The sequence below is a fragment of the Culicoides brevitarsis genome, chromosome 2 (genome assembly GCF_036172545.1).
Source record: "Culicoides brevitarsis isolate CSIRO-B50_1 chromosome 2, AGI_CSIRO_Cbre_v1, whole genome shotgun sequence".
Taxonomy (NCBI): domain Eukaryota; kingdom Metazoa; phylum Arthropoda; class Insecta; order Diptera; family Ceratopogonidae; genus Culicoides; species Culicoides brevitarsis.
The window spans coordinates 13,513,416-13,530,355 of record NC_087086.1 but is presented as its reverse complement, the minus strand read 5'-3'; the positions used below and the strand labels follow the sequence as shown (position 1 = coordinate 13,530,355).

The following is a 16,940-nucleotide window of genomic DNA, read 5'->3' as shown; positions in this document are numbered from 1 at the left end:
ACAAAAATATTTCACCTTGACTGTCTTGCTGAAGAACGTCTATTGCTCTTAGCGATTCGCCGCACGAAAAACGTGGCCCGGTCTCTACTTAAGTATGCGTCTTGTGTACTTTTTTATTTATTTATTTATCATTTCGTCCCAGAGAAAACAACAATTCGCATCGTTTATCGTCGAAAATTCGATGAAAAGCAGTCACGTGAATGACTTTCTTCTAAAGAAAAATTTCTTTTTCGTTTTTAGGAACGAGAAGAAGAAAATTTTATAAATAATGAAAAATATATATAAAATTTTGTAGCATAAAAAATAATCATGACGCTCGAATGAACACATTCTTCCCATCGCAAGCTTCAAGACAAACAAACACAATGTTTATAAAAGGAACATCCACTGTCAGTCACCTTTCTATTTGAGTGACTCGTTTTCGATACATTGCCTCGTATTTCTTTCCGTTTCACCGCCATTTCCGTATTTTTCGATTTTTTTTTTAAGGAAACTTTTCCCATCTTTCAATATATTTCATTTTCAGCAAAAGAGAGAGATAACGGATAATATACAACTTTTAACAGCTAGCCGTCAATAAAATCCATATATCTACTTTTGTCATTCTATTCTTCTTCTAAAAATTTATTTTTTTCTATCCAAGAGATACAAAAAAAAAAAATAAAATAGAGAAGAAAACAAAAATGAGGCTCATAAAATGATCATATGGACGAGAACGGAAAAAAACTTTGACACATAAATGTTTTTATCTCATTTTTATCAGTCTCAAGTATCGATTCTGCTCTCTCTTATTTTTATATCAAACTGTCCCCCGAGACGATAACTGTAAATAGCCTGATGCAATCATTTGATGTTCGTTCGTCGAATGACGTGTTAGTCACAGCGAATATGTTAAATTTCGTTCAATTCTTTTTTTTTCTTCTATTGAAATTCTGTCTGGCTTCAGTTTTCAGAAAAAGAAAAAAAATTACATTGAGGCGTTTTTGTTTACAACTTTATGGTATTAAAGAAAAAAAACACACAAAAAGCCTGTTAAAAGGGATTCGAATGTGGATTTGCCTCGTCTTTGAACATCAAAATGATGGTTAATCCTTTTTGCGCCCCAAATAGCAAACAAGCGAGATAGTGTAGAAAATGGAGGGAAAAGAAGATAGAAAAATGTATGACGAAAAGATTCGGTTTTAATCAAACTTTTTGTCGGTAGATTTTTCGTAGATCAGGAAATGTGGTGAATGTGTGGTAATGAAAATACGGGAGAAGCTTTTGTTCATTATTTAAATGAAATATAAGAATTTTTTAAGTTTTTTTTTTATAATTAGAAAAAAAATAAATATTTTTTAAAAATTAAATTTAAATTTTAAATTTTAAAAATTAAATTTTTCGAGAAATTAAAATTAAATTTTTAAAAAATTTTAAAATAAAATTAAAAAAATTTTTTTTTTCAAAAATTTAAATTTTCTTCTTTTATTTGAATTAATTTAAAAACCAATCAAGTTTTTGAATTAAAAAATCTTTAATTAATTGTAAAATTATTTTTCTGATTTGAAAATCAGATTCAACGTTTTGGAAGAAAAAAAAATTTAAAAAATAATACTAATAAAAACTATAAAAAATTTAAAAATAAATATTTTTTTAAAAAATATCAGAAAAAAATTTAATTTTTTATCTGCAATCTCCAAAATTAATATTTTTTTATGAAGATGTAATTCAAAACAAAAAAAAATGTTGAAATATTTTTTTTTAATTTTTTTTTTAAATTCTAGTTTTTTTGTAGCATTTTTATGTATTAATTTGAAAAAAAATAAATTTATTTAAAATAATTTTTTAAAAAATTATTGTTTTACCCAAAATTTAGTGATTATTTTAAATTAAATTAAATTTGAATTAAAACGTTTGAACCTAATTTGTGATATTTTATTATTTATTTATTAATTTATTTTTATTTATTTTTTTTTTTTATTTCAAAACATTTATTTTTTTTAGCTAATATTGCTGAAAAATTTTATTTATTTGTCATTAAATTTTTTTGTTTATTAAAGAAGTACCTAAAATTCAAAGAAAAATATTAAAATTTATTAAAAACAGACACAAATTTTTGAACTCATGACATTGAGACTCGGCCTTGAAAATTTATCAAAACATCTCGGGGGGTAATGTCTTAAAAATTGTCTCTTGTCTGATGAATTTATTTTTTTTTCTTGTTAAATTAAACGATTAATAAAATTTTTGCTTAACAATTTACAGTCAATTTTTCACATTAAAATTACAAAAATAAGCAATTAACACAAATTTCTCTCAAAAAATTATTTAACACAATTAATTTCGTTCAAAGAAACGCACGAAAGTAGAAGGAGGACCTCACCAAACATTTTGCCGACAACAAAAGACTCGAGATGCGAAAATGGATTATCAAAAGATACCATGGGGAATAATTTTAAAAAGCGTTTTATCTTTGCTACATGCGAAAATATGTGTCTGCGATCCACATTACATTAGAACGAGTAATTATTGGGAAAAATATGAGGGAGGCAGGTGTTTGTTATGCAAATAGCGGTAATGGATGTAATGGAGAAGGCTTTCAGCGAAATTAGTGTCGTAGGTCTTTGCCTACAAATTAGTCCTTAATGGACTTTTCTCTCTTTTCGAAATTTTTCGGTAAAAAGCTAAAAATATGTTGAAACACGAGAAGAGCTTTTAAAACCAAATGTCAATCAATTCACCATTACTCCTCGATTCCCAATCGAAACCTGAGCTGATGATAATAATAAATAATTGAAACTTGATCCTTTTTTTCAATCGAATCGTCAAATATTGACATCGTCAATTTTTCGGATTTTTTTCGAACGAGACAAGAAGACAGCAGAGTACATCTCCTAAGTAAATAAGACCTCAATAAGAAACAGAAGACAAGCAAAAGGAAAGTAATAATGAGAAAAGTACATAAGAAAATAATGTTAACTTTTTTCTTTGCCAGCTTCAATAGCGGAGGAAGGGAAGGAAAAAAGGGATCAGGTGGAACGGTAAATGAAACGAGTTTCAGACAAAAATCATTTTAGAAAAGTAAAAATGAAATAAAATTAAGTAGGTAAGAAGGCAACGTTGAAAAAAGGTTACGCATAATTAATTAACCTCTTCTGCTCAATTAAGACTTGCCTTGGATGAAATAAAATAAAAAAAAAAGTTTTTTCATCCTCAATTCAAAAGTTGATGCCAACTAGTCCAGTACTCGTCATCATCCTACCTGAGAGAGAAGTTTGAACACTTGAATCACGTTTCCCGCCTAAGAGTAAGTACTTTAACAATTATAATGAAAAAAAGCAGCATGAATCGGGCTTCATTGTAAAAATGAGGGAAGTAGATGAAATTAAATTTAAAATCTTTTTATTTTAATTATTGTTTTATTTGAGTTATGTCTTTTTACTTTTAAGTGTTGTTACAGTGCTCCCCCTATTTCTTTATTTTTTACCGCATTTCGAAGAAAAATTGAGGAAATATGCAGATTTGACGTTTGAAATTTTTAAAAATGTTCACTGGGACGAAAATTTTTAATGTGCATTGGGCATTGGAAAATTTATTTATCCCAATGCACAATTTTAATTTTCTACTCAGTGAAAATTTTTAAGAAATTTTTGACTTAGAAACTAATTTGAGTTTTTGACCCAGTTTACAATTTAATTTCTTAAAAATTAATAAGATATTTTTTATTTTTGCCCCAATGCACATTTTGAATCGTGATTTTTCTTTTTATGGAATATTCTTTTCGCCTTGAAGGCATTCTTCGATATGGATATTTAGCATTTTTAACAAATTTTCCTATTTTAAAATTTTCGACCCAGAACGCATTTTCAATTATTGACCCAGTGCACATTCACAAATTTTTAGATTTAATATTTTTTAAACCAAGTGAACCCAGTGAACATTTTCTTAAAGTTTTTGGCCCAGAATGCATTAAATTATAATGATTGTTTTGAATTTTTATCCCATTTTTAATTTTCATCCCTTAGGACATTTTGAAATTTTTGCCCCAATGCACATTTTTTTAAATTTTCCTTTTTTAAATTTTTCAGCCCAGAACGCATTTTCAATTGTAGACCCAGTGCACATTCACAAATTCTTAGCTTTAATATGCTTTAAACAGCAAAATTTGTATATTAAAAATTTTGGATTTTGAATTTTTTTTTAAATATCTTCCCAAAAGAAATTTTTAAAATTTTGCCCCATGGCACATTTTTTTTTAATTTTTTACCCAGTGAAAATTTTCTTTAAGTTTTTGGCCCAGAAGGCATTAAGAAATTTTATTCTAATGATTATTTTGGATTTTTATCCCATTTTACAATTTTTCAATTTTCATCCCAAATGACATTTTATAATTTTGCCCCATAGCACATTCTGAATTGTTTAAAAATGCGTTCTGGTTGTTTTTCAAACGACAACTTTCTACTCAGGTATTTTTTTTTGTTTGGTTTCACAACGTTGCGTCGGCAGAACAGAAGAATTGAAAAAGTTTTATTCTTTTCTCGCTTTGCTCTAAATTGTATTATTTTAATCGCATCGCGTAACAAAAATATAGAGCAACATTGAAGCACGTTGTTGAGGTTTTGTTACCGCGTGGGTGCAACCGCCAGTCTTCCATCATTTTTTTAAGCATCAAAAACGAAAATCAAGTTGAAGCACACCGAAGGAGCGAGAGAAACACAGATCTGAATAAATTAAAACTTCCGGTTCTCGGGCAAGCTGCCTGTTTGTCAGATTTTCGTTAGAAAACGTAGAGAGAAAAATTTTGTATGCAAAGGGAAACCACACTCGAACATTGAAATTTACATTAAAATGCCACATGTACGAAAAAATAGAGGAAAAAAACTTTTCTTCGGAGGAAAAATATTATTTTCAAGCTGACGACAAACGCAAGGCGCCACAAATACGTAAGAAACTGAACAAACTTTCGAAGGAAATCCAAAACCATGCATCTCGACACCATCCTTGGCAACAAACAAAGTAAAATATTGTGTTTCATTCTTTTTTTTTATTGAATAAGAAAACAAGGACATTTGGCGACACATTGGCGCTGTTCGTCTTCTACCTTGCAGTTACTACTTTCTCATCCTTTCAACAATTTTTCATGATTTTTTCTCACATACGAGAAAAAAAAAACAGAAAAAAATCGAAGGAGACACATATGACAATAAAAAAAAAAGTAAAATTTAATACTGATATTCATCAAAAATTCACTCGAGTTTTATTTTTTTTCAATTTTTCTGATTCTTACTCGGAGCAAAAAAAAATGTAAAAAAAATAGAAAATTGTAGAAAAACATGGCTATAACGCATCATCAAAGCAGCATAAAACAACAAATCGATATATAAAGACCATTAAATATCATTTCTTTTTCATGGGATGCCATGCCGACCATCCGGATGTGAATACTAACTACTATTGTCTCGATTTGTCTGAATCTTATGGGCATTGAAATGATAAAAAAAATACATACGAGGCGACTCGGTGTCTGCCCGATGTTTTGTTTGTTTTCCAATAATTTTATTTTTATTTTTTTGGGGTGTATTTGCCAACTATGAGAGAAAAATGGATGGAAGTCGCCCTAAAATAGACAATGGGATAAGAATTTTGTTGTTTTAGGATTTTTTGAAAGTTTTTTTTTTTTGTTAGAGGGTTCAATGTTTAAGTAACAAATTTTAGGAAGATAATCAAATTATGGGATGTCGCAAAAATGGTCAAGACGAGAATGGTCATTTTATGTGTTTTAATTAATTATTAAAATAAATCTAATTTAATTTTTGGTATTTTTATTTAAAAAATTTTTTTTTAGTAAAAAAAAATAATAAATTAAATCATTAATTAATAAAATATTTTTTTTTTATTTTTTAATTTTAAAAAATTAATTAATTTAAAATATATTTTTTTTATTTTTTAAATATTAAATTAAAAAATAAATCAAAATAAATAATAAAACTATAAATTAAATTTTATTAATTAATTAATTAAATTAATAAATTAAAATTTTTTTAATTTAAAAATTTAATTAAATTTTATTTAAAAATTAATTAAAAATTTATTTTTTATTTATTTATTTTTTATTAATTTATTAAATTATATTATAATTAAAATAAATAAATTATTCTTTTAAATTAAAATTTTTATTTAATTATTAGTTCAAAAATAACATTTAAACTAAATTTTTAAAATATTTTATTTTTCATTAAAGAACAAAAAAAAAATTAAAAAATAAAATTTCTTTAATTAAAAAAATTTATCATGTGTCATAAAACTGGATCGATTGACGCAATCGGGCATTTTGCCCAAAAAGAAAAAAATGAACTCAATTTTTTCTCATTTATGTCGAAATTAAACAACAAACAAACAAATTACATTCCAACCTAAAAATCGTGCTGTCGAAGGTCAATCGACAAAAAAGGCTCAAAAGATTGATTAAAATATTGTTCTAGATGTGCACGTTTTGCGACACATACAAAAAAAAAAAAATAATAAAAGATTTTTTCGCTTCGACATTGATGCTGATTGCATTCATTCTTCAAATCTTCTTTTCCACTCATTCGACTTCCTTTTTTTCCGATATTTTCCTCAAAATAAAAAAAAATAACAAACAATTTTTTTCCAATAATATTGAGAAAAAAAATGCGAAAAAACCATTCATTACTCAACGACTGAGCAAAATTCGAGATTTTTTTCTTCCTTCTAAATAAACGTGATATTTGTTTGTCTTTCATTATTTTTATTATTTTTTTCGGGAGCTTTCGTTTTGTTTTTTTTTCTATGATTATTTTCATCTTCAACTCACATCTATCTGATTTTATTTGCTCGTTTTTTTTTCTGTCGGCTTGAAAAAAAAAATAAATTAATGGAATTGGATACTTTTTTGTGTACGAGATTCGGAGACGAAAAAGGAGACGATGCGCATTCATTTGTTGGTGCGGATACGTTAAAATAAATGTATTATATATCGGTATCATTAAGGAAGAAAAAACAGAGAAAAAATCTCTTCGATGCGAAAGACAATTGGGTATTAGTTGCAAAAATGGAATTTCTATAGATCGATTTTTCTTCAATATTCTTTTTTTTTTTGTGCAAACAATCCTTCGCAGAGACAGGAAATTCGTACCTTCGAACGGAGAAAAATCAGAAAAATGAGGAAAAAGAAGGATAAACAGAAACCAAATTTATTCCGGAATCGATCACGGAAAGGATTGACGAACAAGTAAATCGAGACAATCACTCAGAATTTTTGCCAAACGCAAAAAAAAACGTAAAAAAGAATAAAATCCGATTGGTCTTTATGGGGATAATGAGTTGATACTATGGCAAATATTAGGCTCCAAGCAACCAATGCAAACAAGCCACATTTGTGTTTTTTTTTCTGTTGAAGAGAACGTTGAAAAAGACAATTTTTGGCCTAAAAATATGTTTGTGTATAAAGGATGTGTACGAAATGTGCATTCATATAGAAAAAGATACAATTCGAGACAAATACATGCATGACTGAATATCGAATTGACAAAGAAAATTTTATTTATTTATTTATTTTGAGCCTTTTTGTGTGTCCTTTTTAGTTTTTTATTTGGGTTTTTCAAATAATTTTTTATTATTTATTTTTTAAGTTTTTCGGCAATTGTTTTGAACAAAATTTTTACTTATTGAAGTTTTTAAGCTCAAAATATATTTTTTATTAATTTAATTAATAATTAATTAATTAATTAATAAATTAATTAAAATTTAATTTTAAAATTTAAATAAAAATTTTATTAATTTAAATTAATTATTATTTAAAAAAAAAATACTAAAATTTGGTTCACAATATAATAATCAGATTTAAAATTTGCATTTTTAAAGCAAGCAAAGCTTTGAAATTATTTTTGGAAATTATTTTATTTTTTAAAATTATTTTTATGAAATTAATTATATTATTAATAATATTAATTATTATTTAAAAAAATATTTTTACGCTTAAAGTTTGAATTAAATTTTTATTAATTATTTTATTTAATTTATAAAACTGAAAATCATTTTTTAGTATTTTTTTTTTAAATATGTAACTGAAATTTGACTCAATTTAAATAAAATATATTAAAAAAAACAACCGGAAAAATAAGTAAAAATTATTTTAAAAAAAATTTTAAAAAAAAAAAATAAATTTAAAAAAAAAAAAATTTATTTAAAAAATATTTTTCTTATTCAGAATGAGGAAAAAAATTGTTTTATTTTTTAAATATTTTTTTCAAATTATTTTGGTAAAGATGAATAAAAAAAATTGTTCAAAAACCACTTGTTCAATTTTTTAAATTTATTATTATTATTATTTTCTTCTGTAGAAATGGAAAAAAATATTTTTTGTTGCAAATCTTTAAAAAAAATTATTATAATTTTAAAAAGAAATTTTTTCAAATAAGTCATTAACTCAAAACTTTGATTTTTCATGCCACCAACATGACACTTCCATAGTCTTTTCAACTTAAAATTTCACCTTGTACAATTCCCTTTCAACGAATAAAAACTCATTAAAAAACTACGCATTAATCAAGTTCGTTCGCTCTTCACAAAATTATGAATAATGTCTCGAGTGCCTCTTTCGCGCTAGAAACTCATCATTCACTCGCGCAAATTTTCTTTTCTTTTCATTTCGCTACTTTTATCGCAAAAGTACATGACAAGCTCGCAAGCTGGCATGACGGCAGTAAGTGAAGTAGTTTATTTTTAATTATGTGAGCAAGGTAATGACATTCTTAACGACATCCCTCCATCGTCAATGCGCGCGGCACATTCACACACGAGGCATTTAATTAGTGTACCTCGTCGTCGTCGTTGCCGTCATTTCTGTGGGGTTACATTCACAAAACTTTATGTTATTTGAGGTGAACCTGATTTTAAAGATTTACTTTTCATTTTCTGTTTGACGTGATTTTATTGCTTTCTCTCTTTTAATAAAATTCCTCATCTTCACTCGAAATTCACAATTCGTATTACGGTTTCGGAGCAAATAAGAACATAAAAAAGGGAACGAATTGAATTTTTATGGTTTTACGGTTGCACGAGTCGAGCTGTAGGAAAATTAGTTTGAGAATTTTAAACTAGTTACATCAAGGTGAAATCCATTTTTGCTCATTTTGACGAACGTGAACGCAATACAACTAAATGGGATCACTATAATATTAATAAAGGAGCAAAACGAGGAGATCCGGCAGCCGAGATACGGTAAGAAAGTAATTTTATTTAATCCTTTTTCTCGGCAATATCCATTAAATTAAGCTGGCATTTTGTTTGTACCTTTTCACAATTTTTTTTTTTTTTGGCAAAATTATCTCGCATCGACGGAAAAACGACAGATTTTCGTCAAAGTCGGTGTGTGGCGGCGGCGTGCGACAAAATTGTTTTCCTCCACTAATTATTATTGCGAACAAAGAGAGAATTTGCCGCACGTCTTTACATAATTTTATGGATATCGGAGGTGACAGGCATCGGAATGTTGTCGAAATTCCGGTGTCACGGACTGAATTTTGATAATTTTATAAAATTGTTTTTTTTTTCTTATCCAGCCAAAATTGTCCTTGTCATGTTGAAGTCCTCGTGCCAAAAATTTAAATAAAATTTTTGCAAAAATATAATCCAATAATTGCCTGAAGTTGTGTTCAAGTTGGTGAAGGTATTTCAGCGATATCAATTTACATTATTTGTTTTTTGAGATTTTTTTTTTGACGTTTTTTGCGTGGGAGTCATTTTTATTTTGACGCAAAAAAAAATACTCTTTCGATGTTATCTACTGGAAATAATCGGTTCAAGGACTGAATTTTTAATAACATTGATGTGCTTGACTTTTGATGTGTGTTTGAACGACAACATGCTGCTTTTGATGTTTTTTTCAAGTTTTTATGAAAGGCGATGAAATTTGGTAAACAAGAAAAAAATTTGATGTTTTTTTCAAGTTGAACGAATTTTGGAGCGGTTTGATGGATAAAAATTAAATTTTAATTTAATTTTTTTACGAATGAAAATTGAATTAAAAAATAAAAGAAAATAATAAATAAATGAAATTTTATATTAAAATTATTTAAAAGATTTTATTAAATTTTATTAAAAATTATAAATTTATTAAACAATTTGAATAAAATTTATTGAATTATTATTTAATTAATTTTATTGAATAAAAAAATTAATTTTTTTTCTTAATTTAATTTCACATTTTTAAGAATAAAATTCAAAATTTTTTTACGAATAAAAATTGAATAAAAAAAAGAAAATGATAAATAAATGTAATTTTACCTTAAATATTATTTAAAAAATTTTATTAATTTTAAATTTAAATTAATTAATTATTTATTTATTTTAAATAAATTTATTTTTTTTTAAATTTTATTAAAAATTATTAAAAAATTAATTTATTAAACAATTTGAATAAAATTTATTGAATTATTATTTAATTAATTTTATTAAATAAAAAAATTAAATTTTATTCTTAATTTAATTTCATATTTTTGAGAATAAAATTCATAATTTTTTTAAATAAATTTATTTTAATTTAAATTTTTTTAATTAAAAAAAAATAATAATAAATATTTACCCTTTAATTTATTTAAAAAAAATTATTTTACTAAAAATATAATTTTTTTGTTTTGAATTAATAAAATAAAATAATTTTGAAAATAATTTTGATTTTTGATTCCTCAATATTTTTACGAATAAAAATAATTTATCATAATTAATATAATTTTTTTTCTCAATAAATAATTTTTTTCTCGTAAACAAGAATTTCTAGAAAAACACAAATCTCATTTCCAGACAATTATATATCCAAAATATCCTAAAAAAATTTTTTTTTCAAGAAATTATTAAAAAATAATCTCTTCTTAGCAGCATTAGACCACTTACTGCGCCCTAATTGAGTACAAGAGCACTCTGTTATGCAGATTTCGTAAATTGATATCCTCATCGAATGTCGATTGAATCAAATTGCGGATTTGGATCAAGCAATTTTTAAAATAAACAAAAGACAAAGAAAAACATCCATTCAAGCAGAAATGAAGAGACATTCGATATTTCGATAAGAATCTTTGAGTGAAATATGATCCACTATGATGGCCATTTAACAATTTCTCCCTTTTTCTGTTTTGAATTTCATTCGGTTCACTCTACTTTTCTTCCATTACTCGAGTGAAGCAATAACAATTCAATTTTTTATTCAGATGACATAAAAAAATAATCTACTATTACATGAATGTGAGAGGAAGAGAGAGAGTTAAATCTCTCGTAACACATTCTTCATTCAGTTTTTTTTTCAATTTTTGATAAACTTTTGCACTAAAACAATATTTGCAGTGCTCTTACTTGTCTGATTTCCTTCAAAAACTCATTTATTATAAATTTTCTTGTTTTTTTTTCGTAAAACCTTTTTAGAGAATTGTATAAAATTCATTAAATTATAAAAATAAATTCCTTGAATGCTAATTTTAAACATTATTTCGCAACCGAAAAATTATTTTGAGTAAACAACAATTATTATTTATAAAATTCCTTCTTGTTTTTCTCTCTCGCATTTTTGCACAAAAAGCTGAAAGTTTTGCCAGACAAAGTAACAATGAATGAATTTCATACTAAAAATATTGTCTTTTTTAATTTACATTCCATTATATTTATTACGCTCAACGACATTTTCTTCAAAATTGACATAACCCTGACACGAACAACGACACAGACAACGCGAAGAAACGATAACATTGTAAAGGACTATAAAAATTATGTACATTTAATTACGTGCCACTAAAGCCCAAAAAGAGCATAATTTTGTTATTTTTATATGAAAAGTGCTGGAGATATTTTGTAGAGTGAACATTTTTATTTTTTAATCAAATGCAAGACGTCTCCATTAAAAATTTTGATTGATAAAATTTATAAAAAATTGAAAATAATCAGAATAAATATTTTAAAGTTAATTAAAATTAAATAAATAAATATTTTTTTAATTTAATTTAATTATTAATTATTTAATTAATTATTAAATTTATTAAAATTTATTTATTATATTAAAATTAAATTGAAATTAAATTAAAAATTCTATTAACTTTAATTTTAAAATTAATTAATATTTATTTAAATTTATTAATTAATTTATATATTTAATTTTTTGAGAAAAATAATTTATTAAATTTATAAATTAATAAAAATTAATAAATTTTTTTATTTTTATTTTAATTAATTATTTTGAGAATTAAATAAATAATATTTTTACTTTTTTTATTTAATTTTTAAAAAAATATAAAATTTAGTAAAAAAAAATATTTTTTATTATTTTAATTTAATTTTAATAAAATTTAATTTAATTCTAAATTTAATTAAAATAAATTTTTATTTATTTTTTTAAGTCACCCTACTTTACTCCTCCGTTCCAAAATTCATTAAAAACTGTGATTTTCTTTGCCGTATTTTTCTTCTCCTTCACCGAACCAGTTCACTTTATATTTTATGTCTCATCAGTGTGTCGCTAAAATTTTGCCTGTGAAAAATGAGACACAAAACTGAAGGAATCTTCATCATTATCATTACATTGTTTATTGTCATCATGCCTTTTAACTGTTTTGAACTTATCAAAGTGTTTATTTTGTATTCTTTTTCAGTATTCGCCTGTAATAAATTCAACAACAATAACAAAAATTCTGACGCAATAAAATTCTATTTATTTAAGGTTTTATTGCAGAAAATACGGCTTTTACACTCCGACAATAATTCCTCTGAAAGGACATTTCATTACGAGTTGCCGCTTTTAGAGAGAAAAAATTATTCAACAAAAAAAGTTTTTATTTTTGTTATTTTTAAAAATGCTCGAAAAAGAACATTTTGAGTCGTTTAAGTGACGATTGAGAGAAAAGCGACTATGAAAGAAAATGAAAAAGTATTTTATTATATTTTGTATTTATTTACGTAATTCTTCCTCGTTCTTTTTATTTTGTATTTTTTGCAACCTCGTCGTCGTCTACATCGTCTTCATGACCGACTCTTCATTCATTTCGTATTCAGGACACATTATTTTAAAATTTTAGCATTTTATTTCGTTTTATGCCGCTTTAAATTTTATTTTCTCTCCATCTCGACGATTTGCCCTAGAAAAGAAGTCAAGTTGGACGATCTTTGTTTGTTATTAATTCTTTTTTTCACTTTTCTCCCGTTTTTCTTGCTCTTGAACGAAGCGAGTTTCGGTTTTAAGTGGATTCATTTATTTATTGTGTTTAAGCGTATCTCGAGAGCGAGACAAGGCAGGACGGAAACCAAAAATGACATAAATTTCGCTCGTTGTTGAATTTTAAATGAATCTAGAATAAAAAAAAAACAAAGGGAATGAGAAAAAACGGACTTTGAATGAACAAAACAAAAAAAGTACATGAAGAAAAAGTGAGTTGACCCACTTTTAAGAAATTATGAAAAGCAGAGAAAAAATCTTAATTAACGCGTCAATAACTTTCTGTTCGTTTTTTGTTTTAATGAAAAAAGAAAAATTGAAGATAAAGCAAACAAAAATATTTTTTCTGCCGTCTTTTTAATAAATAATTAATGGTAAGAGTGCTTTTGTGATAAATAAACTTGATCTTCGACGGAAATGGCGTGAAGGACATTTTCAGTGAGTGGCTTGAAGTGCTTTAGAGACGCCATTTTTAGTAGAAATTTAACTTTTATTTAAATTTATTTTTTTTTAAATATTGAATTTTCTTTAAATTTTAATGATTTATTTTAGAAACTTAATTTTAAAAAATAGGAAAAATATTTTTGAATATTAAATTAATTAATTTTTATTTAAATTATTTAATTAAATATTCTTTAAAATAATTTTTATCTTTTTTTTTTGTTATTTGTTAAAAAAATTTATTTTTATTTCTAATTTGTTTTTTTAACTTTTATTAATTAAATATTTTTTTAATTTTTTTTTAATAATTAAAAAAAATTAAATTGAATAAAAAATAAAAAATTATTCAATCACTTTAAAAATTAATATTTAATATTAAATTTAAATTAAATTATTAAAAAATATTAAAATGATAAAAATATTTAAAATATTGAAATTATTGAATTATAAAAACTAATTATTTTTTTGATTTAATTTTAATAATTTTAAATAATTAGATAATTTAAGATAATTTAGATAATTTTAATTTTTAATTTTAGATAATAATTAGATAAATTAATTTAATTTAATTAATTAATTAATTAATTTAATAATAATTTAATTTTAGATAAATCTATTTTTTTTAATTTTAAAAAAATTGATTAATTTTTGATTTAATTTTAATTATAAAAATCAATCAATTACAATAATTTTTAATTAAAATGTTAAGTTTCTAATAAATTAAAAATAAATCAAATTATTTTTCTAATATTTTAATAATAAAAAAATTAGATAATAATTAGATTAATTAATTTAATATAATTAATTAATTAATTAATTTAATAATAATTTAATTTTAGATAAATCTATTTTTTTTTAATTTAAAAAAAATTGATTAATTTAAAAAAAAAAATTTTTTAAAGTTCTCGGAAATAAATGTTTGTTAATTTTTTAAAATTCAAAGCTACAAATAAATCTTAATTTTTTAAAAAATTATTTTTAAAAATATTTAAATAATTTTTTAAAAATATTTTTAATAATAATAAAATAATTTTTAAATATTTAAAAAAAAAAATTCTCTTAGATAAAGTTTTATATTTTTTTTATTTCGATGAAAAAATAACATCACTCCCTTTTTAAAAAGAAGTAAACAACCTTGCACAACTACTAATTAAGCACCGTTAAACTTTTATTAAAAACTACAAGACGAGTCTCTTTTGTATCTTTTTTAGCTAAGCTTCTTCACATCTTATCTCTCTCTATCTATTTAGTAGTAAAAAGTACCGTTCTTAACAAGTTTATACATTTTTTTATTATTAAAAACTTTGTTTGAGAAGTCATTTAGCTAAAACTGCTTTTATGGAAATATTTATCCTGTTTGCTCTGACGATGATGCAGATACGGAGAAATTGCATGAGAAAGCACTTATAAAATTTTTAAGCCTCTCATGTGTGTGTGCTGCATGCCAAAGAAACAATGTTAAAGGGAAAAATCTATTCAGGTGTGCACATAAAAGTGGAAAATCACATAAAATTCCAATTTAATGAAAATGTCTCTTTTATGTTTTTTTTTCTGAAAATCGAATTGCTAAATTAAAATGTTGGATCAGTGACTAGACATTTTTTTTGTGGGACTTCTGAATCATTAAAAGCGACAAGCAGAAATTTTAACGAGATTACTCTTTTTGATAGAATTTTGCTGTTTTTAACTTATTTCCTGCATCGCATCGCATCATCATCATCACCACACGAGAATTTTCGAACAGAAAATAATTGAAATAAAATTAAAAGGCATTTCAAGTGTTTCTAATTTCAATTTGTGTGTGTCTATGTGTTCGAGGCAACTAGCTGCCTTTGTATTGTTTTAATTTTAAACTGAAATAATTATTTGCACGTTCGGGTTTCAATGTGCATTCACAAAAATATATCGCATTGCAAGAGTTTTAATTTTCACCCGACTTGGCAATAATAATTATTTTATTTTGTAGTTAAAAAAATTTTCTATGGCCGCTTTCTTCCTGCTTTTCCGAGCAAAAATTATAAATTTTACGCAAATGGAATGTTAAAAGCCTGCGTTGTTTATTATTTTGCGAAACGGAACATGACATGACTTAATATGAAGCGCAAATACCTGCAAAATGATTTAACATATTTATTTTTCACTGCGCGAGGCGAGAGTGGAAAGCCTTAATTTATAAAGTTTTCGAATGATGATGATGTGACTATTTTCCGGATAAATTTCAGTCGAAGCTGACAGATGTTTAACGTGAATTCGGTGTGAGAATATAAAACAGTTTGGTGGTATTTAATCATTTTTTTTGTGGATAATTTAGTCGTTAGAAGGCAAGTCATGAACGTTCGATGTTGCTGAAGTAGCACGTTTTTTTGCGTTCGAACGGAGGAAAACAATCAAAGTTTATAGTTTATCGTGTGGGAAGTGATAAAAATGACGTAAAATGGAAGGATTTTGTTAAAACGGCAGTTTTGATGTTTTAAGGCTTTGAAATAAATGTTTGATGAGGTCGCAAATTTTAATTAAAAGTTATAAACTATTTTTTTAGTTAAGAAAAATTATGAAAATTTGATGAAAATCAGATTTTTAATAAAATTCTTATTAATTAATTTTTAATTTTTTAACTTTTAATTTTCTTAATTTTTTTTTTAATTTGGAAAATTCTAGATAAAATCAAATTTTTAACAATTATTTTAATAATTTCCATTCGATTTTAATTAATTACTAAACAAAAATTAATTTAAACAATTCAGATTTTTTTACATTTTTCTTAATAAAACTTAAATTTTATTCAATTATCTTAATTAATTTTTAATTAATTTTAATTATTTTATTAAATTATAAAATAAGCATAAATTTCAAAATTTATTTTTTTAACATTTTTATAATGAAAATTGTAAAAGTAACAATTTTTGCTTTAAATATCGAGAAAATCAATTTTTCTAAGAATTTTGTAAAAAATTTTATAAAACTTACAACTCTAGTTTAAAAAAATAATTTTTATTATTAATAATATTTATTATTACTTTTTCATGAAAGGTTTTTAAATCGTAAGATGAATTTTTATTGTTAAAAAGTAAAAAAAAAAAAAAAAAATTCTAAAAATTTTAAAATATCTAATGAAAAAAATATTTTTTTTAATCTTGCTTAAAATTTTCTCAAAATAAAAAAAATAAATCAAATTTCAAATATTTTTTTGTTCAATTTGATTTTTTTTTAATAGGAGAAAATTTTTAATTAAAAAGATAAAAGAAATTTTTTCGAAAAAAAAAAATTAAAAATATTGTTTAAACAATTTTCGACGAAATGATTT

General features: G+C 24.0%; 1 protein-coding gene across 1 annotated transcript in view; it reads right to left on the bottom strand.

Moving 5' to 3' along the window:
• The window catches only part of LOC134829307 (uncharacterized), a 118,712-nt gene that overhangs the window by 80,912 nt on the left and 20,860 nt on the right, over positions 1 to 16,940 (bottom strand). The gene's annotated exons all lie outside the window — the stretch shown is intronic.